The sequence below is a fragment of the Eptatretus burgeri genome, chromosome 16, assembly GCF_056783735.1.
Source record: "Eptatretus burgeri isolate ZD-2024b chromosome 16, Ebu_testis_v1, whole genome shotgun sequence".
In the NCBI taxonomy this organism is placed as follows: Eukaryota; Metazoa; Chordata; class Myxini; order Myxiniformes; family Myxinidae; genus Eptatretus; species Eptatretus burgeri.
The window spans coordinates 43,136,390-43,159,629 of NC_140976.1; the positions used below are offsets into that span (position 1 = coordinate 43,136,390).

A 23,240-nucleotide genomic window follows, 5' to 3' on the forward strand; every position below is an offset into this window, starting at 1 on the left:
CATCAGGATTTACATCTTTAGGGTTGTTGAAAAAAATACAAATTTCTCCTTGCATATTACAGATGGTCTTATCTTTTCTTTCTAAAGCTTCATCCATAAGGTTTTTGTTCTTTGATACTTTTTCTTGTTTCATTGCTTTTTCTAGTTTTGAATATATTACTAGAAGGAGAGGAGAAACTTTTGTTAGAGATACTTTAATTGATGTTCTACCAGGTATACTAAAAGCCCTTCCACTGAAGGAAATTGAAAAACTCATATTATTTACCATAATAGTTTTTATCCAATAGTTGTTATATTTATCTTTGTTCAATTTTACATCCTTGACATATTTCTCAGTATCTTTAACAGATGAAGAGATTGATTGAAACTTGTCTTTTGTGTCTTGAAACATTGTATTTATTAAGTGAAAAAGTTGGAGGATAAAATGTTTTTAAGCACAGATTCACCTATAAATTAAACGAAATTTTCATCAAGAAAATTTTAGTTTAAGCAAAGTTTTATTCTATAAATATGGTGAATACAACGTACTGCGATGTTTGTAATCACGAATATAAACATTATAGAAAACACCTCCGAACCAACAAACACACATTTAATCTATTTCATCAAATATCTCCTCTTGAGTTGGAAAGAAAACATTGTGATATCTGTTCAAAGGATGTTTTGAAGAGTAGTTATAATAAACATCTTCAATCACAAAAACACAAGAAAAATGAGTTTAAAGTAAAGGGAGACTATTATATTAAAAACACTGATGGGGCATTTAAAGGGCATATAAAAATAAGGATTTTTCAATTTGGAGAACCCGGTCCATCATCAATAGCTGAATCAATTGAAATAGTGAAACCCGATGTTGAAAATTTTATTAAAAAGACATTAAAAGAAATGAAAACTTTAAAGTTTTATATGGGAGTGAAAATGAATATGAAAAGACAAGATGAAGAACATACTCCTTATATGAGAACAGGTCTTCATTTTATAACATCATTTCAAGATTTTTTGAATAGTGGGGTTTATGAAGAACTATCAAGACAAGAGGAGAATGTTGATAATACAGTGGTAGGAAGTGGATTCAATATTAAAAAAATCATCTTTTTAGATATACACATTCTAAAATCAAACCCTCTTAAAGCTTCTTCTTATATTGAATTACCAAAAGAAATAAAACGAAAGAAGGCAGTTGTTAATATTAAGAACAATGATAATAAATGTTTTCTCTGGTCTGTTCTTGCTCACTTTCATCCACCAAAATGTAATTCAGAAAGAGTAAAACAATATATGAAATATGAGAATACCTTGGACATTAAAGATTTTAAATTCCCAATGCCACTAACAGATATTCCTAAATTTGAGAAAAAGAATAATCTTTCTATTAATGTATATGGATTAACGGATACAAACAAAGTTCAAATATTAAAAATTTCAAACAACTATAAAAATGAAGAAACACACATTGACCTTTTATATTTTAGTGTTGGAAAGAATTCACATTACACATACATCAATAATTTATCAAGATTAATCTCTTCTCAGGTATTCAGAACAGCAAACAAAATATATCCTTGTAAACGATGTCTTAATTCATTTCATACAAAAGAACGATTAGAACAACATTCAAAATATTGTAGTAATCATAAATCAGCTGTAATTACAATGCCTAAACCTGGTGAAAAGATTTATTTTGAAGATTATAATAAATCTATCATGCACCCATTTGTGATATACGCTGATTTTGAATGTATCCTTAAAAAGATAAATACTGCTTCTCCTAATCCAAAAGAACCATATACAAATAAATATCAAAAACATATTCCTTGTGGTTTCTGTTATTATATCAAATCATCTGTTGGAGAAAAGTATAACAAACTTGAACATTATCGTGGAAAAAATGCTTCACAAGAGTTTGTAAAACGATTAGAAAAGGATTGTATAAGACTCACTAAATTAATGAAAGAAACAAATGAACCGATGAAATTAACCAAAGAAGAAAACTTCGAATTTAGAATGAACAATATCTGTCATATTTGTGAGGGGGAAATTAAGGAGTCTAAAGTTAGAGACCATTGTCATCTTACTGGAAAATATAGAGGTCCCGCTCATTCCTGTTGTAATCTTAATTATAAATTACCTTCTTTTATTCCAGTCTTTCTTCACAACAGCGCCAACTATGATACACATCTATTTATAAATGAACTTTCAAAAACACCAGGGAATATTTCTGCCATAACAAACACAAGTCAAAAGTATATTTCATTTTCAAAAATGATATTCACAAAACCTTTAACTCGTATTAGGTTTCTAGATTCTTACAAGTTTATGGGAACACCACTAGCCTACCTCGCATCAAATCTAAGCTCCACGGACTCTTTTCCAAATCTTAATTCATTCTTTCCAAAAGAGGAAATTCTCACTAAAGAGGAAATTCAGATTAAAGAGAGAATTCAAAGTAAAGAGGAAACTCTAATTAATGAAGAAATTCTAACTGAAGATGAAATTCTAATTATTAAGAAAATTCGAACTAAAGAGGAAATTCAGATTAAAGATGAAATTCTGATTAAAGAAGGAATTCTTACGAGAGAGGAAATTCAAACAAGGAATGAAATTCAAAGTAAAGAGAAAATTCTTACAAGTAAGGGAATTTATCCTTCTGATTATATGGATTCATTTATGAGATTTAAAGAAACACAACTTCCTTCAAAAGAAAGTTTCTATAATAACCTTTATGAAGAAGAGATAAGTGATAAGGAATATAAACACGCACAAGAAATATGGAAAATATTTAAGATAAAGAACCTTGGAGAATATCATGATTTATATCTAAAAACAGATGTTTTATTGTTAGCTGATGTGTTTGAGGCATTTAGAACACTCTGTCATAATAAAAATTGTTATGGATTAGACCCTGCCCACTATTTCACAGCTCCTGGTTTAGCTTGGAGTGCAATGTTGAAAATGACAAAACAAGATATAGATTTAATCAGTGATGTTGATATGCTTTTGATGATTGAGAAGTCCAAGAGAGGTGGAATATCACAAGTATGTTCAAAAAGATATGCGAAAGCAAATAATAAATATCTCCCAAATTATGATAGTGAAAAAGATAGTAATTATTTGATGTATTTTGATGCTAATAATTTGTATGGATGGGCAATGTCTCAATCTCTGCCTTATGGTAAATTAGAGTGGGTGGAAGAAAAGGATTATGAAAAGGTTTTGATGAATATTGTTATTTCTTCTCAAGAGGAATTGAATGACGAAGAAGAAGGTTATTATTTTGAAGTTGATTTGAGGTACCCGAGTGTTCTTCATAATAAGCATAAAGACCTTCCTTTTGCATGTGAGAAAGAAACCCCAAAGAAAGAATGGTTCAGTGATTATCATAAAAGTTTTAATATTAAAGGCAAATCAACAGAAAAGTTATTAACAACATTCTATGATAAAGAGGGATATGTTTTACATCAGAGAAGCTTAAAACAGTTTTTGAGAGAAGGATTGAGAGTAGCTAAAATTCATAGAGTTTTAAAATTTAAACAAAGTCCTTGGGTGAAAAAGTATATTCAATTCAATACAGATATGAGAGCAAATACAAAAGTAAAATTTGAAGGGGACTTTTATAAATTAATGAATAATGCTGTATTTGGAAAGACTATGGAAAATGTTAGAAACAGGCAAAACATTAGATTCGCAACATCTTGGAAAGAAGCTTCGAGATTGATAAATAAACCAAGTTTTGAGAGAGAAGAGGTTTTTTCAGAGAACTTTTCTGCAATTCATATGAAAAAGGAAAGTATTGTAATGGATAAATCAATTTATATTGGAACAGCAGTTCTTGATTTATCAAAGATATTGATGTATGATTATTTGTATAATGACTTAAAGAAAGAGTATGGTGAAAATGTTTCATTGTTGTATATGGACACTGATAGTTTTATCCTAGATATAAAAACTGATGATGTTTATGAAGATATGAAGAAAAATATTGGAGTATATGATACAAGTAATTTCAGCAAGAAGAGTGAGTTATTTTCCAAAAAGAATGAAAAGGTTATTGGTAAGTTTAAGGATGAGTTGGGTGGAAAAGTAATGACTGAGTTTATTGGATTGAGAGCAAAGGCATATGCTTATAAGTATGGTGAACAGATTGATAAGAGGTTAAAGGGAATAAAGAAATATGTAATAAAGAAATCAATAACTTTTAGAAATTATTATAATTGTTTGATGAATAAGAAAGAAGAATATAGGAAAATGAATACAATAAGAAGTTATAAACATAACATATATAGTGAAGAAGTAAATAAAAAGGCATTAGGAGCCTTTGATGATAAGAGATTTATTTTAGATAATGGAATAGATTGTGTTCCATATGGATATTGTATGATAGAGTGAATAGAATAGATTGTGTTTTAACGATGGGAAGATGGGTTAGGGTTTTTTAAGGGCTACCGCCGCGTTTTTTCACAATATATAAATGGTTAAACCAAGTATTAATCAAACTAAAGAGTGGAGAAAATCTCAGTCTTGGTATATAAATGGAAAACATAATGAATGTGAAAAATATCAAATAAGTCTTATTGAAAAAATAACTAAAACAAAGGTAAATAAAACAAATAAGCGAATTAATTTAAAAACTAGTAAGTTAGAGGATGTAAAGAAAAAAATGAATATCCTTGAATGGACTGAAAACTTTGATGGTTATCAATTGAACAATGAAAAAACAATTTACTATAATCTCAAAATGATATGTGGCTCAGGAGGTGGCCAGATGAGAGCATTAAGAGAAGTTTATCATTTCGTAATGGCACAAAAGGGGTATCTTAAAAAATATAAAGATACAAATGTTTTGTTTGTCAATATTTTAGATGGGGATTATTGTGCAAAGAAAATTAAACTATTGAAGGAATTTGAGAATGAACAAATCTTTATAGGTTCAATGAGTGAGCTGTTCAACCCCCAGGTGTTCAATTCAATGAGGTTCAACCTCCAAGTTAAAAGGGGAGACAAATAAATATACCTTGGGATAAAAAGGGGGTTTATTTTAGGGAAAAAAAATATGGATTGCTGAAAATCCCCCATTCATTTACATGGGGAAAAGTGAGCCAGAATCAGTATTCTTACCCTACTTATGTCCTAGTTATGTGTGAGAAAGAACCTTAGCTATGGACCCCTGCGTTGCCCAGCAACGGCCGAAAAACCTCTAAATGTGGGGGTATTTTAACGAAAAAAACAATCTGCAGCCTTAACCCTTGAAGCTAGAATCATGAATTTCCTTGTGCTTAATCCTCAGGTCATTCTCCATCGAACGGGCCCATCGCGTCAGAACTTGGAATTGCATTGATAAAACCACAGAGAGCACGGACAAACAACCAGAGGTTGGCAATCACATCGCAGCCTTGAAGGGCCTAATGGTCTCTGTTTGCATTGAAATTCCTCCTTTCAGAAACCCACGTTAGTCCAGCAGCGTAGTCTGATATTTCAGATCAATTGTTCATATATGCATAAAAGCACAAAAATTGGTACACATGTTTGATAATGTATTCCGAACAATTCTAGATATGGAGCCACCCGAGATTGTGCCTTGATCAGCTTCGGCGACCATTTTCCAAAATGGCCACCATTCTACTTTTGCGAAATTGACGAAATGCCCTTCTTTTCTTATTGTATTGGTGGTAGGTAGAAGGAAAGTGTAAAATTCAGTGAATTGACCATGAAAAGGCGAATTCAAATATTATGAGCCAGTATTTTCGGTAAAAAAGCCATTATTTGATTTATAAATTGCTGCTCTCCTGAAACTTTTCACCTGAAAGTACCCATAATTGCCTGGAGAACAAGAGTCAAATTATAAAACATCTTACCCACACAAGTAGGGTAAGAATACTGATTCTGGCTCACTTTTCCCTATGTAAATGAATGGAGGATTTTCAGCGATTCCCTTTTTTTTTCCCTAAAAATAAACCCCCTTTTTATCCCGAGGTATATTTATTTGTCTCCCCTTTTAACCTGGAGGTTGAACCTCATTGAATTGAACACCTGGGGTTGAACAGCTCACTCATTGAACCTATAAAGATTTGTTCATTCTCAAATTCCTTCAATAGTTTAATTTTCTTTGCACAATAATCCCCATCTAAAATATTGACAAACAAAACATTTGAATCTTTATATTTTTTAAGATGCCCCTTTTGTGCCATTACAAAATGATAAACTTCTCTTAATGCTCTTGTTTGACCACCTCATGAGCCACATATCATTTTGAGATTATAGTAAATTGTTTTTTCATTGTTCAATTGATAGCCATCAAAGTTTTCAGTCCATTCAAGGATATTCATTTTTTTTCTTTACATCCTCTAACTTACTAGTTTTTAAATTGATTCGCTTATTTGTTTTATTTACCTTTGTTTTAGTTATTTTTTCAATAAGACTTATTTGATATTTTTCACATTCATTATGTTTTCCATTTATATACCAAGACTGAGATTTTCTCCACTCTTTAGTTTGATTAATACTTGGTTTAACCATTTATAAATTGCGAAAAAACGCGGCGGTAGCCCTTAAAAAACCCTAACCCATCTTCGCATCGTTAAAACACAATCTATTCTATTCACTATATCATACAATATCCATATGGAGCACAATCTATTCCATTATCTAAAATAAATCTCTTATCATCAAAGGCTCCTAATGCCTTTTTATTTACTTCTTCACTATATATGTTATGTTTATAACTTCTTATTGTATTCATTTTCCTATATTCTTCTTTCTTATTCATCAAACAATTATAATAATTTCTGAAAGTTATTGCTTTCTTTATTACATATTTCTTTATTCCCTTTAACCTCTTATCAATCTGATCACCATACTTATAAGCATACTTTGCTCTCAATCCAATAAACTCACTCATTACTTTTCCACCCAACTCATCCTTAAACTTACCAATAACCTTTTCATTCTTTTTGGAAAATAACTCACTCTTCTTGCTGAAATTACTTGTATCATATACTCCAATATTTTTCTTCATATCTTCATACACATCATCAGTTTTTATATCTAGGATAAAACTATCAGTGTCCATATGCAACAATGAAACATTTTCACCATACTCTTTCTTTAAGTCATTATACAAATAATCATACATCAATATCTTTGATAAATCAAGAACTGCTGTTCCAATATAAATTGGTTTATCCATTACAATACTTTCCTTTTTCATATGAATTGCAGAAAAGTTCTCTGAAAAAACCTCTTCTCTCTCAAAATTTGGTTTATTTATCAATCTCGAAGCTTCTTTCCAAGATGTTGCGAATCTAATGTTTTGCCTGTTTCTAACATTTTCCATAGTCTTTCCAAATACAGCATTATTCATTAATTTATAAAAGTCCCCTTCAAATTTTACTTTTGTATTTGCTCTCATATCTGTATTGAATTGAATATACTTTTTCACCCAAGGACTTTGTTTAAATTTTAAAACTCTATGAATTTTAGCTACTCTCAATCCTTCTCTCAAAAACTGTTTTAAGCTTCTCTGATGCAAAACATATCCCTCTTTATCATAGAATGTTGTTAATAACTTTTCTGTTGATTTACCTTTAATATTAAAACTTTTATGATAATCACTTAACCATTCTTTCTTTGGGGTTTCTTTCTCACATGCAAAAGGAAGATCTTTATGCTTATTATGAAGATCACTCGGGTACCTCAAATCAACTTCAAAATAATAACCTTCTTCTTCGTCATTCAATTCCTCTTGAGAAGAAATAACAATATTCATCAAAGCCTTTTCATAATCCTTTTCTTCCACCCACTCTAATTTACCATAAGGCAGATATTGAGACATTGCCCATCAATACAAATTATTAGCATCAAAATACATCAAATAATTACTATCTTTTTCACTATCATAATTTGGAAGATATTTATTATTTGCTTTAGCATATCTTTTTGAACATACTTGTGATATTCCACCTCTCTTGGACTTCTCAATCATCAAAAGCATATCAACATCACTGATTAAATCTATATCTTGTTTTGTCATTTTCAACATTGCACTCCAAGCTAAACCAGGAGCTGTGAAATAGTGGGCAGGATCTAATCCATAACAATTTTTATTATGACAGAGTGATCTAAAAGCTTCAAACACATCAGCTAACAATAAAACATCTGTTTTTAGATATAAATCATGATATTCTCCAAGGTTCTTTATCTTAAATATTTTCCATATTTCTTGTGCGTGTTTATATTCCTTATCACTTATCTCTTCTTCATAAAGGTTATTATAGAAACTTTCTTTTGATGGAAGTTGTGTTTCTTTAAATCTCATAAATGAATCCATATAATCATAAGGATAAATTCCCTTACTTGTAAGAATTTTGTCTTTACTTTGAATTTCATTCCTTGTTTGAATTTCCTCTCTCGTAAGAATTCCTTCTTTAATCAGAATTTCATCTTTAATCAGAATTTCCTCTTTAGTTAGAATTTCATTCATTGTTCGAATTTTCTTTATAATTAGAATTTCATCTTCAGTTAGAATTTCTTCATTAATTTCCTTATTTATTAGAATTTCCTCTTTACTTTGAATTCTCTCTTTAATCTGAATTTCCTCTTTAGTGAGAATTTCCTCTTTTGGAAAGAATGAATTAAGATTTGGAAAAGAGTCCGTGGAGCTTAGATTTGATGCGAGGTAGGCTAGTGGTGTTCCCATAAACTTGTAAGAATCTAGAAACCTAATACGAGTTAAAGGTTTTGTGAATATCATTTTTGTAAATGAAATATACTTTTGACTTGTGTTTGTTATGGCAGAAATATTCCCTGGTGTTTTTGAAAGTTCATTTATAAATAGATGTGTATCATAGTTGGCGCTGTTGTGAAGAAAGACTGGAATAAAAGAAGGTAATTTATAATTAAGATTACAACAGGAATGAGCGGGACCTCTATATTTACCAGTAAGATGACAATGATCCCTAACTTTAGACTCCTCAATTTCCCCCTCACAAATATGACAGATATTGTTCTTTCTAAATTCTAATTTTTCTTCTTTGGTTAATTTCATCGGTTCATTTGTTTCTTTCATTAATTTAGTGAGTCTTATACAATCCTTTTCTAATCGTTTTACAAACTCTTGTGAAGCTTTTTTTCCACGATAATGTTCAAGTTTGTTATACTTTTCTCCAACAGATGATTTGATATAATAACAGAAACCACAAGGAATATGTTTTTGATATTTATTTGTATATGATTCTTTTGGATTAGGAGAAGCAGTATTAATCTTTTTAAGGATACACTCAAAATCAGCGTATATCACAAATGGGTGCATGATAGATTTATTATAATCTTCAAAAGAAATCTTTTCACCAGGTTTAGGCATTGTAATTACAGTTGATTTATGATTACTACAATATTTTGAATGTTGTTCTAATCGTTCTTTTGTATGAAATGAATTAAGACATCGCTTACAAGGATATATTTTGTTTGCTGTTCTGAATACCTGAGAAGAGATTAATCTTGATAAATTATTGATGTATGTGTTATGTGAATTCTTTCCAACACTAAAATATAAAAGATCAATGAGTGTTTCTTCATTTTTATAGTTGTTTGAAATTTTTAATATTTGAACTTTGTTTGTATCCGTTAATCCATATACATTAATAGAAAGATTATTCTTTTTCTCAAATTTAGGAATATCTGTTAGTGGCATTGGGAATTTAAAATCTTTAATGTCCAAGGTATTCTCATATTTCATATATTGTTTTACTCTTTCTGAATTACATTTTGGTGGATGAAAGTGAGCAAGAACAGACCAGAGAAAACATTTATTATCATTGTTCTTAATATTAACAACTGCCTTCTTTAGTTTTATTTCTTTTGGTAATTCAATATAAGAAGAAGCTTTAAGAGGGTTTCATTTTAGAATGTGTATATCTAAAAAGATGATTTTTTTAAATATTGAATCCACTTCCTACTGTATTATCAACATCCTCCTCTTGTCTTGAGAGTTCTTCATAAACCCCACTATTCAAAAAATCTTGAAATGATGTTATAAAATGAAGATCTGTTCTCATATAAGGAGTTTGTTCTTCATCTTGTCTTTTCATATTCATTTTCACTTCTTGAAATGTCCATCTTCTCTTCGCCATGTTCCCCGTCCCATCCCCATCCCTCTCCCTTCCACAGTTCACCTAATGTGTCTGTTCCCCACTGTTTTGTCCCTTCCACTCCCGCCCCTCTTGTCTCATGCCTTCTTGCTGTGAGTTGTGTGTTAGCTCTCATACGAGCCTCGACCAAGGTATACAAAAAAAAAAAATGACCTCCAAAGCTGACCAAGGCAAAATCTCGAGTGGCTCCATTTCCAGAATTGTTCAGAATACATTAGTCAACATATGTACCAATTTTGGTGCTTTTATGAAAAGTCGAACAATTGACTTGCTATGCTGCAGTACTACGTGTACAAAGAAACTTTACAGCTTGGTCCGTGGATCGTGACCCCCTTACCGAAATGAAGGTCAAAACTTTGAGGCTGCCCTGGGAGGACTCCATTCCACATTTTGAAACCCCATATGTGGACACACACACACACACACACACACACACACACACACACACACACACACACACACACACACACACACACACACACAACGGTGGATACTTCGGAACCTGGGAGGGATCCGTTCCACTTTCTGAAACGCGCATACACAAAAAATCTCATTCTCAGCACCATGAGCCCTGCATTGGGATGGATCTCGATCTCAGCATACACACACACACACACACACACACACACACACACACACACACACACACACACACACACACACACACACACACATACACACACACACACACACACACACACACACACACACACACACACACACACAACGGTGGATACTTCGGAACCTGGGAGGGATCCGTTCCACTTTCTGAAACGCGCATACACAAAAAATCTCATTCTCAGCACCATGAGCCCTGCATTGGGATGGATCTCGATCTCAGCACCATTAACCCTGCATTGAGATGGATATCTCGGCAACATGAGCCCTACATCGAGATGGATCTCGGCAGCATGATCCTTGTATTGAGATGGACCTCAGTCTGAGTACCATGTGTCTTGTATTGAGATGAATCTCATTCTCAGCACCATGAGCCCTGCGTTGGTATGGATCTCGATCTCAAGGCCCTGTCACACCTTGACGATTTAGCCAATGTATGCCTGACGTATGCAAAATTTGTCTAAAACGCTGAGACACGTCGATTACGTTATGGGTAAGTTTTGCTAACGTTAAGAGCACGCTGAAAAACACTGCCATACGTCATAGTTGTCGTGTCTTGGCAGAGGTGCGAACAGGCAGACACGAGCCGGAGGGTAACACAACTCCGCTTTATTGTCTCGAGCGAGAGGGTAGGCGTCGGATGCCCATAACTCCGCTTTAATACGCACTTGATGCACCGTACAGGCCCACGACCTGCAAGACACCACGAATGATACCACATGCTGCGACTGATGCTACTGGTGCTTCAAGTCCCTAGCGGGCGCGAACAGCTATATGCATTGCAGACACATGACTACCATCACAACTCCTCCACGCCCCCACAACGCTCTACGCATTGTGCTTTGCACGCGTATGCCAATACGCCACACTCCTCCCTCCTAAAAGTATGATTATAAAATGACAATCATAATGACAAGCATAATTGGCAAAGAATACTTCGACATAAAAAAAGCAGAGGAACAAAATGACATCAACCAAGTAAAATCCTCGCAGTACCACGTCACTTGATCTCACCCTTGGGTGATGGTCGGCTGTGAATCGGCCGGTGTGAGTGAGTTGCACTCCAAATGCGGTAGACTAGAAGCGCCCCCAGGCGGCCCATGCTTACACGCCTACCTGCGCGGTCGAGGTGACACCCCAAGCGAACCTCCCCCGGCACCATCAAATGCCCCCTGTCGACAAGTTGGCACATCTCCCTCAGACAGGACCGAATCAGGTAAACATCCCGAGCCCGCAAGCCCCGCCGGCGCCAGCGCGGCTGACCTTGGCGAGACCAGAGGTTTGCGCTCCATGGCGCCAGACACATCTGAGCTTGGCGATATCAGGGGTGGGGGTGACGCTGAACAGCGACCCGACTCCGGCTTCCCGCCATCAACTCGAAGCAGGCAATTAGCCGGCTCCCTTACCAGCTGTCCCACGCCAAAACCGCGCACCAATGCCGGGCGCAACCCCGTCCCTGCCACCGACCCCTTAGGTCGCAGCAAATCCAGCTGAGACTTCAACGCACGTCCACACGGACGATCAGCGTACACTGAATGCTCAGCAATGTCATAAAGCAGCAAAACTATCCTCTGCGCAGATGCAAACTTCTCTTTACGTACAGCACGCTCCCACAGTATAATTCTAACACATGAGAGTGCAGCGAACTGCGGACTGTCATCGAAGATCGGGATTGGGAAGACCTCTTTATTCGCAACGATCTTCCGCATGTTCTTCACACCAAAGCAAGCATTGATTCCAATCAAACACATTTTGCTCACATGCGGACCGTCGGCATTTGCTTTAATAACGCTAAGCTTAATCACTCGTGCTGCGAGAATCAAACACACCACAATTAACAAATTATGAACCATGCTGCGCGCAAGTCTCTTGGTTGTCACGATGTCGAGGCGACTTGCGTGCAGGTCCTCATCTGAACGTCGAAGAGGACACCCTCGATCGTCGCGTTCCGCGAACTTCTTGAACGTGACCGGTTCGCTCCAATCCCCCGTTGAAATCGCCTGAACGACACGGGCGTGCACTGTATCATGAGTGCAGTGCAAGCGCGAGAGCCCGTCGCAGCTGGCATGCTCCCCGTTGCTCCAAAACCGTATATCGTAGTTGCAGGAAGCAATGAACAGAAACCCATGTTGTATCTCCGCGGCCCCTGCTGCTGGGACCTCGCGCTCGGGTCTCGAGGGAGGCCCGGGCCCAAACGGAGGTAAGGGGCCCGAAGGAGACACAGGTGCACCTGGAGGTACGAACTCCGAAACAGGAACCTCTTCCCACCGACACTCTAATCGGCTCGGCATGGGACGTCCAAGGCCACTGGCTGGCGCCGTCCAGTCTAGCCTGAGGCTAGCCAGCCAGTCTCGGCCCAAAAGGGCGGGGCCCTCCCCTCGTACCACAAACAATGAGAGCAGGGCGCTTTGACCTTGGAAGACCACCGAGACGTCTGTCACAGCAAGTGGCGTAATCGCTTCGCCGGTGTACGTGTACAGCGAAAGGGTCGCCCTGACCAGGTGAATACCGCGGAGTTCACAAGCAGTCTGTTCGCCCATGATCGACACCGCGGCCCCGGTATCAACTTGAAACACGATCGGTGCCCCGTTCACCTCGACCTCCATTGTCATTGGTCTTGTTACCTTCGGACCAATTGAAAACAAGCTCAACATTGGCTGCATTTCCTGCTCCGGGCCACCGGGATCGCTACGCCCAGGCTGCAGGCCGCGCTCCAGGTCGCTGGGGTCGTCCCGCATCTCGCGATCCATGACCTTAACGGCGGCCACCGCCATTCGACACACATGCTTCAGATGTCCCACCTTGCGACAATGCAAACACATGGTGTTTTTATACGGGCACACCCGCCGCAGGTGCTGTCCTCCACACCCCCAGCACCCCTGTGTTCATCTCGCTGCCCGCGCGGCCGCGCTGCGGCGTCCGGCCCCGGCCCGCACCGAAAGGCGTGCGCGTGGCCTGGGGCACCTGGGTCATCGCGTGGACCCCGGGGTCACCCGACATGCCCCAGCTGGGATCACCCGTCACGCCCTGGCCGGCGATGGCTCGGACATATCCGAGAGTCTGCTCGACAGCTGAAGCAGTCTTGACCGCCGACTGGAATGTAACGTCGACACCTCGCATCTGCAGAATCACCGACATCATTTTCGCATCTTGCAACCCAGAAATAAAGCGATCCCTGAGTCGAGCTGGACGCTCCCCCGCCGTGAACTTGCAGGCCACGGCCGAATGCTTCACTTGAGCCACAAAATCTGCGACGCGCTCCTGCGCACCCTTCGCGAGGTGATCGAACTGGTATCGAGCCAGCTGCAATGACTTCTCCGGCGCCATGTGGGCTTTCATCTTCTCGACCACGTCCTGAAACGACAGCCCTTTGTCACTGGGCTTGTCCGGCGCCACCAAATCATCAGCAGTCGATAATGTTCCGTTGATAGCGAGGCGAGCAAGATCGATTTGCGCTTGCTCTCGTCGTCTACATCATTCGCGTGGAAATAGCACCCCAACTGCTCTGAAAACAATTCGAAGTCATCTCCGACGAAGACGGGCACTCGTCCGTACGCCATGCCCCGACCTTCAACCATCCTCGAGCCTGTCCTGCCGTTCACTCGACGTGAATTCGCAGGCAACGGTGAGATGTCTCACCCGTGCGGGAAAACTCGCGATGCGCTTCCCTGGGCGCCTCGCCAGGTGATCGAAGTCATACCGCGCGAGCTGCGCTGATTTTCCCAGCGCTCCGTGCGCCCTACAATCTAATTGCTCCGGCAATGACTCAAAGTTAATACCGAGGAAAACAGGCACTCTGCAAGCGTCGATCCGAAACAGCCTCGTCACCAAGTGTAGTGTCATGGCAGAGGTGCGAACAGGCAGACACGAGCCGGAGGGTAACACAACTCCGCTTTATTGTCTCGAGCGAGAGGGTAGGCGTCGGATGCCCGTAACTCCGCTTTAATACGCACTCGATGCACCGTACAGGCCCACGACGTACAAGACACTACTAATGATACCACATGCTGCAACTGATGCTACTGGTGCTACAACTCCCTTCCGGGCGCCAACAGCTATATGCATTGCAGACACGTGACTACTATCACAACTCCTCCACGCCACCACAATGCTCTACGCATTGTGCTTTGCACGCGTATGCCAATACGCCACAGTCGTACGCTGGCTTTCATCGTTGTACTTTGCAGTTCTCCTCAAATTTTAGCATGCTTGAAATTTTACGACGTATGCCAGCGTATGACTCACACGTTCTGCGACGTTGGCCATAAGTTGTAGGCACGTTATGCGATCGTTGACACACGTCGACACACGTTACTTGTAAGTTATTCATAAGTCGAAACACGTCGAGGTAATGATTAGGGTACCCGAAACTGATTTATAACCTTTGAGTAACGTGTTATAGGCACGTAACACGATTGTTGACACACGTCAATGCACGTAATGCGATCGTTGACACACGTCGAGGCACGTTACTTGTAAGTTACTCATAAGTCGAAACACTTCGAGTAAATGCTTGGCGTACCCAAAACTAATTTCTAACCTATGAGTAACGTGCTTTGAACCTATGCGTAACGTACCTCCAACGCATATTGACGTATGTAGATGTATTTGACATGTTCCGGACGACCACAGAACTTACTGAATGTGTTTCTAATTTTCAGCTACCGTATAATGGTGTTTGGGCAGCGTTTAAAAAAAAAACAACAATAACTTCCAATATTTCGTCACGTCAGATTGCCTCGTTATTCATCATTGTCACATTATTCCCAGCGAAGCAGAACGTGCGAGCCATACGGCGAGTACGTCGTAAAATTTTCAGCATGCTTTAAATTTCACGACGTACTAAATGTGCCACGAAATATGACAGCGTACTTCATCGTTTTTCAGCGTGCTCTTAACGTATACACAACTTACCCATACCGTATTCGACGTGTGCCATCGTTTTAGACACATATTTCATAGGTCGGCATACGTTGGCTAAATCGTCAAGGTGTGACTGCGTGGTTGACACTTCCAATTCTCAGGCGGTTATGATTTAAATCGGCGAGCGGCAGGTTTTTAACAGGCTACGCCACAAGTTCGTCGGCGATACGTGCAGCACTCTATGCCGAAGTTAAACTATCGTTGGGCATAGGTTGTGAACGCCGACAACAGGCTAAGCATTCGTTGGGAAAAGTTATCTTTAAGACAACGAAACGTTCTGTGCCAGTTACTAATATGTTATGCATATGACCAACACGTTATGAATACGACCAAAACTTTAAGAAAAACATCAAAATTTTAGCGTACGCCAACGTTTTACAAACATTTTTATACGTTGCCATTGCTGGCTAAATCGTCAAGGTGTGACAGCGCCTTCAGCACCATGAGCCTTCCATTGAGATGGATATCTCGGCAACATGAGCCTTGCATTGAGATAGATCTCAGTCTTGTCACCATGAGCCTAGCTTTGAGATGGATCTCGATCTCAGCACCATCATCCCTCCATTGTGATGGATATCCATCAATCCCACATCGTAGAAAGATATGCTCGGGGCTTCGTGTGACTCAGGGAGTTCCGGTTTACCCCGTGGACCGATGGTGAAATTTATCAACCTCCGCCATCGAAGATGGACGTAGGTTACTGTTTCCACCCCTGTCTGTTTGTTTGTTTGTTTGTTTGTTTGTTTGTGAACAGTATCACGGAAAAAACTCCTCGACGGATTTCGATGATACTTGGTGGGGGATTAGCTATGGTCCAAGGATCATGCCATGAGATTATGGACTTGGTCCAAAGTCCAATATGGCCGCTATGGCGGCCATTTTGAAAAAATATTTGAATTTTTGTTTTTGCATTTTACATGTTTTAAGTGATTTCCAACCCCCCGCCCTCCCAAAAAAAATTGTAAGAGAAAAAAAACAGAAAATTTTGCAACTTTTTTTTCAAAAAAATTTCGATTTTTTTTTTTTGGCATTTCTACATGTGCGTCGATCGAGTTTAGTTTATTCAATTGCGGTTCAGTAAAGTGTGATCCGTTTTGGCCATTTTGAAAAAATATTTGATTTTTCTTTTTGCATTTCTACATGTTATAAGTGATTTCCAACAAAAAACATGCCAAAATTATAATTGCGGCTAATTTAGGAACTTCAGGTGGATAGACACACGTAAAATCAATTTCTGTCTCAAGGAATCAAGTTTTGACGAATGAATTGAGGATGTAAAAGTTAAAAGTAAAAGGGAAAGTTGCAAACTATAACTCTGTGAGCACTGTTGACATCAAATTGAATGAATAGGATATCAGGTTCACTTGAGTGACCCAGCAGTATTGGCAGCGGAGGTTTTGACCTCTACCGAGTGCTCCCCCTCTAGTTACTTCTGTTCATGTTATATAAACACCAATACAATTGATATGTATTCAGGAAAAAGGCCAAACTGCATACGTAATTAACAGATTGAACGCGGCATGTTACTCGGTCCATAACTCGTCAATCCCGTGTTGTATCAAAGCTGGACGTCTTGGTATCCGGTCATCACTGCCAGCAGTTATGAGGTAGCAGTTCTAATTCTTAGTGTATGAAGCCAACAAGGCTGGGTAACCTGTTTAATTGTTTTTTGGTTCAAGAAAAAATATTTTCATGAAAAAAATAAGTCACCTCTATATTCGTTATTGTTGTGTGTCTGTCTGTCTGTGTCTGTCCCGAGCATAGCTCCGTGGGTTTTGATCCGATCCTGACAAAATTTTGGTGGGACGTTTAAATCCTAGTCTCGTTGTGTTTTTCTGAAAATGGGCGTGATGCGCCCATTATGGGTGGAACCACGCCCCAAAAACATGTGTTTTTAGGGGACAGCCGATTTCAATTTGCATCTTCTCCGAGGGATTTGTCAAATTTGACAGGGGTTTCGGTATTTGGTTAGCCCAATGGCACCTGCAGAGCCCCACGGAGCTCGAATTTTCAATTTCTTCCCAAGGTCAAGGTCACGAACTTAGAAAATTTCGAAGTTTGACATAAAAATCATGCGACTGCCCAAACTTTGAGAGCTGGGATGACATTATTTTTTATGCATAATCTTGAGGTCATTCCCCACCGAAAGTCTTGTAACCATTTTTGCTCTATCTCGAACACCTTGCCCGTGGCGCCCCCTTCAAGTTTGTTTTTACGCTGATTTCATTAAAGTATGGATATAATCCGATGAGTGTGAAATGCCATATAGCCTATATGACGTTATACTGTTCCTGGAATGTTCCAGAGGAAGTTTTGCACCAAAGGTCATAATCCTTGACCTTTGACCTTTAAAGCTCACAAAGGTCAAATTTTCAAAGTTGTGGGAATCGAACCAGGTTTTCGACCTTCTTCGCCGAACTAACTCCAATAAGCTATAGCACGTATCCTGTTTCCTTATTTTAATGTCCACAACATTGTTTTGTGACCTTGAAAGGTGATGGAAAGGTCAAATTTTGAAAGTTGTTGAACGAAACCGGGTTTTCGACATTTTGCAGTTAATAACCCGTCACCGTACCACATCATGTTTATCATTTTTATAACTTGGCCAAAAATTATCACATTGTCTCGTCTTAGACTTCTGAAACAATCGACATCGTCAAATCCCGCTCGTGAACCATCGTCGTCTTCAGACTTGTTTTCATTTTATTAGTGTTCATCTTCATAAAGGTTTAATGACAAGTTGCTGTTGCCTACGATCATACCACCCTGAATACGCCCGATCTCGTCCGATCTCGGAAGCTAAGCAGGTTCGGGCCCGGTTAGTACCTGGATGGGAGACCGCCTGGGAACACCGGGTGTTGTAGGCTTTTTGCCCCGCAGGGGGAGTCAGTCACCCTTTGTTTTCCCTCATCTGGGAATGACAATTCCTCCTTTGTTTTTGTTTTATGTCGCAACAGAACACACTCTTCATTCCCCTTCAGACTAAAATAAATGGGAAAAGACGCGAGTTTGTGATGTTCCTAAATCTGGTTTAATTGCGAAAACACAAAAACTTTCCTCTTGTGTTTGGTGATTTTTTTCAGGACAGCTTCTTTCCCAAGAACTTCAAAACACATTGAAATAATATCTTTCTTCATCACCGTCAAAATCCTCAACGACCTCCTTTGTGCATCAATCGAGCACACTCTCACCTTCCTGCTGTTTCCATCACACTCAGTCGCTCACACCGCGATGACGTCAGGACAAGTTCTTACGCTTACATTCAGTGTACGCTGATCGAAGGGCCGAATGGTCTCTGCTTGCATTGAAATTCCTCCTTTCGGAAACCCACAGGTACAAAACAACTTCACAGCTTGGTCCGTGGATCGTGACCCCCTTACCGAAATGAAGGTGGATACTTTGAGGCTGCCCTGGGAGGACTCCATTCCACATTTTGAAACCCCATATGTGGACACACACACACACACACACACACACACACACACACACACACACACACACACACGCACACACACACACACAACGGGGGATACTTCCAAACCTGGGAGGGATCCGTTCCACCTACTGAAACGCACCTACACAAAAAATCTGATTCTCAGCACCATGAGCCCTGCATTGGTATGGATCTCGATCTCAGCACCATCACCCCTGCATAGAGATGGATATCTCGGCAACATGATCCTTGTATTGAGATGGACCTCAGTCTGAGTACCATGATCCTTGTATTGAGATGAATCTCACTCTCAGCACCATGTGCTCTGCATTGAGATGGATCGCAGTCTCGCCACCATGAGCTTTGCATCGAGAAGGATCTCAGCACCACGATCCTTGTATTGAGATGGATCTCAGTCTCGCCTCCATGAGCCCTGCTTTGAGATGGATCTCCGTCAAGGCAGATGGATCTCGATCTCAGCACCATTAGCCCTACATTGAGATGGATATCCATCGATCCCACATCGTAGAGAGATGTGCTCGGGGCTTCGTGTGACTCAGGGAGTTCCGGTTTACCCCGTGGACCTATGGTGAAATTTATTACTTCCTGTTCAGGTTATATGAACACCAATACAATTGATATGTATTCAGGAAAAAGGCCGAACTGCATACGTAATTGACAGATTGAAGGCGGCATGTTACTCGGTCCATAACTCGTCAATTCCGTGTCGTATCAAAGCTGGACGTCTTGGTATCCGGTCATCACTGCCAGCAGTTATGAAGTGGCAGTTCTAGTTATTAGTTTATTAAGCCGACAAGACTGGGTAACCTATTTCATTATTTTTTCGTTCAAGAAAAAATATTTTCACGAAAAACAATAAGTGACCACGATATTCGTTATTGTTGTATTCTGTCTGTCTGTCTGTCTGTTGGGTTGTCGATCAAGTCGAAAAAAAAATAAATTTTGACATTTGTTCGACGCTTATTATCAGAATTTAAAATGGCGATTTCAGTTCATACAATGGTGATTTCGATGAAACTTGGTTGGGAGGTTCATACCATGACCGAGTTGTTTGCAAATGAGAACCGTTGCTATGGACACCACCGTTGCCTAGCAAAGGGACTTTGAAATTTTAGAAAAATCATAAAAAATTTATTTTTTCAAAAATCAAAAATCGGGCCACGAGCCACTGTGGGCAGTACATTCAGCCATATTGTGAAAACTTTCCAGCCGGATCCTATGAAAACTGTCGGAGAAGATAGACTTTGAATGAACCCTGGTCGAAAACAATAAAAAAACGAAGTTCGTTATATCTCAGAGACTATGAGTCAGATATACATGAAACTGGAATGGTAGGTTCATGGTATGTCCTAGTTATGTGTGAGAAAGAACCTTAGCTATGGACCCCTGCGTTGCCCAGAAACGGCCGAAAAACCTCTAAATGTGGGGGTATTTTAACGAAAAAAACAATGTGCAGCCTTAACCCTTGAAGCTAGAATCATGAATTTCCTTGTGCTTAATCCTCAGGTCATTCTCCATCGAACGGGCCCATCGCGTCAGGTTCTATTGGGTAGGCAACTACCCATGTCCGCCTACCAGCTTGTCTGTCTGTCTGTCTGTCCCGAGCATAGCTCCGTGGGTTTTGATCCGATCCTGATAAAATTTTGGTAGGAGGTTTTTATCATGATTTCGTTGTGTTTTCCTGAGAATGGGCGTGGTGCGCCCATTATTGGCAGAGCCACGCCCAAAAAAACGTGTTTTCAGGGGGTAGCCAATTTCAATTTGCATCTTCTCCGAGGGGGTTTGTCGAATCTGGCAGTTGTTTTGGTATTTGGTTAGCCCAATAGCACCTGCAGAGCCCCACGGAGCTCTATTTTTCATTTTCTTCCTAAGGTCAACGTCAGAAGGTCACGTACTTAGAAAATTGCGAATTTTGACATAAAAATCCATCTTCTCCGAGGGGTTTGTCGAATCTGACGGTTTCGGTATTTGGTTCGCCCAATGGCACCTGCATAGCCCTACGGAGCTCGAGTTTTCATTTTCGTTCCAAGGTCAAGGTCACAACGTCACGAACTGAGAAAATAGCGAATTTTGATATAAAAATCATACGACCGCCGAAACTTTGAGAGCTCGGATGACAATATTTTTTATGCATAATCTTGAGGTCATTCCCCACCTTAAGTCTTGAAACCATTTTGCTCTATCTCGAACTCCTTGCCAGTGGCGCCCCCTTCAAGTTTGTTTTTACGCTGATTTCATCAAAGTATGGATAATCCGTGGAGTGCGAAATGCAATATAGCCTCGATGACGTTATATTGTTCCTGGAATGTTCCAGAGGAAGTTTTGCACCAAAGGTCATAATGCTTCACCTTTGACCGTTAAAGTTCACAAAGGTCAAATTTTCAAAGTTGTGCGAATCGAACCGGGTTTTCGACGTTTTTTTGACGAACTAACTCCAATAAGCTATAGCACGTATACTGTTTCCTTATTTTAATGTCCACAACATTGTTTTGTGACCTTTAAAGGTTATGCAAAGGTCAAATTTTGAAAATTGTTGAACGAAACCGGGTTTTCAACACTTTTCAGCTCATAACCTGTCACTCATACCATATCATGTTGATCATTTTTATAACTTGGTCAAACATCATCACATTGTCTCATCTTTGACTTCTGAAACAATCGACATCGTCAAATACCGCTCATGAACCATCGTCGTCTCCAGACTAGTTTTTGTTTTATTAATGTTCATCTTCATAAAGGTTAAATAACAAATTGCTGTTGCCTACGATCATACCACCATGAATACGCCTGATCTCGTCCGATCTTGGACGCTTCGCATGTTCGAGCCTGGTTAGTACCTCGATGGGAGACCGCCTGGGAACATCGGGTGTTGTAGGCTTTTTGCCCCACAGGGGGAGTTTGTCACCTTTTGTTTTCCCTCATCTGGGAATGACAATTCCTTCTTTCTTTTTTTTGTCGCAACAGAACACACTCTTCATTCCCCTTCACGCTTAAATAACTGGGAAAAGACGCGAGTTTGTGATACTCCTAAATCTGGTTTAATTGCAAAAACACAAAAACTTTCCTCTTGTGTTTGGTGATGTTTTTTTCAGGACAGCTTCTTTCCCAATGACTTCAAAACACATTGAAATAATATCTTTCTTTGTCACCGTCAAAATCCTCCACGACCTCCCTTGTGCATCAATCGAGCACACTCTCACCTTCCTGCTGTTTCCATCACCCTCAGTCACTCACACCGCGATGTTGTCAGGCCAAGTTCTTATTCTCCCCGTGGAAAGAACTTGGAATTGCATTGATAAAACCACAGAGAGCACGGACAAACAACCAGAGGTTGGCAATCACAGCGCAGCCTTGAAGGGCCTAATGGTCTCTGTTTGCATTGAAATTCCTCCTTTCAGAAACCCACGTTAGTCCAGCAGCGTAGTCTGATATTTCAGATCAATTGTTCAAATTTACATAAAAGCACAAAAATTGGGACACATGTAGAATAATGTATTCCGAACAATTCTGGAAATGGAGCCACCCGAGATTGTGCCTTGGTCAGCTTCGGCGACTATTTTCCAAAATGGCCACCATTCTACTTTTGCGAAATTGGCAATATGCCATTCTTTTCTTATTGTGTTGGTGGTAGGTAAAAGGAAAGTGTAAAATTCAGCAAAGTGACCATGAAAAGGCGTATTCAAATATTATGAGCCAGTATTTTCGGTAAAAAAGCCATTCTTTGATTTGGAAATTGCTGCTCTCCTGAAAGTTTTCGCTGAAAAGTACCCATAATTGCCTGGAGAACAAGAGTCAAATGGTATTCATCACATTCAATGGGTTTGGAATCAACAAAAATTGCATTATAGATTACATACTTTACTCTATTTTGAAAAGGGAACTGATAATTGTGATAATGACAAACTCAAAATGACAAACAAACACACTAATGACAACTGACAAAATGGAGTCAAATTATTGCGCACTTCACTTTGAAGCAGCTACGGTTTACTGTCTCCTACCATTCTACCAGAACACATGGTACACGCATACATCAGTAGAGTACAATATGAGTTTCTGAGCTCAAGTGTACTGGCTCTCGATCAAGAAGTCAACACTTTTAC

General features: G+C 39.4%; 1 non-coding gene and 1 pseudogene across 1 annotated transcript; both read left to right on the forward strand.

Moving 5' to 3' along the window:
• The first annotated feature begins 18,431 nt into the window (after positions 1–18,431).
• On the forward strand, positions 18,432–18,550 carry LOC147010967 (5S ribosomal RNA). The gene has a single exon (XR_015052617.1). It is a non-coding gene; the product is annotated as a 5S ribosomal RNA (ribosomal RNA).
• Positions 18,551–21,896: 3,346 nt separating this feature from the next.
• On the forward strand, positions 21,897–22,015 carry LOC147010968 (5S ribosomal RNA; annotated as a pseudogene).
• Positions 22,016–23,240: the final 1,225 nt, after the last annotated feature.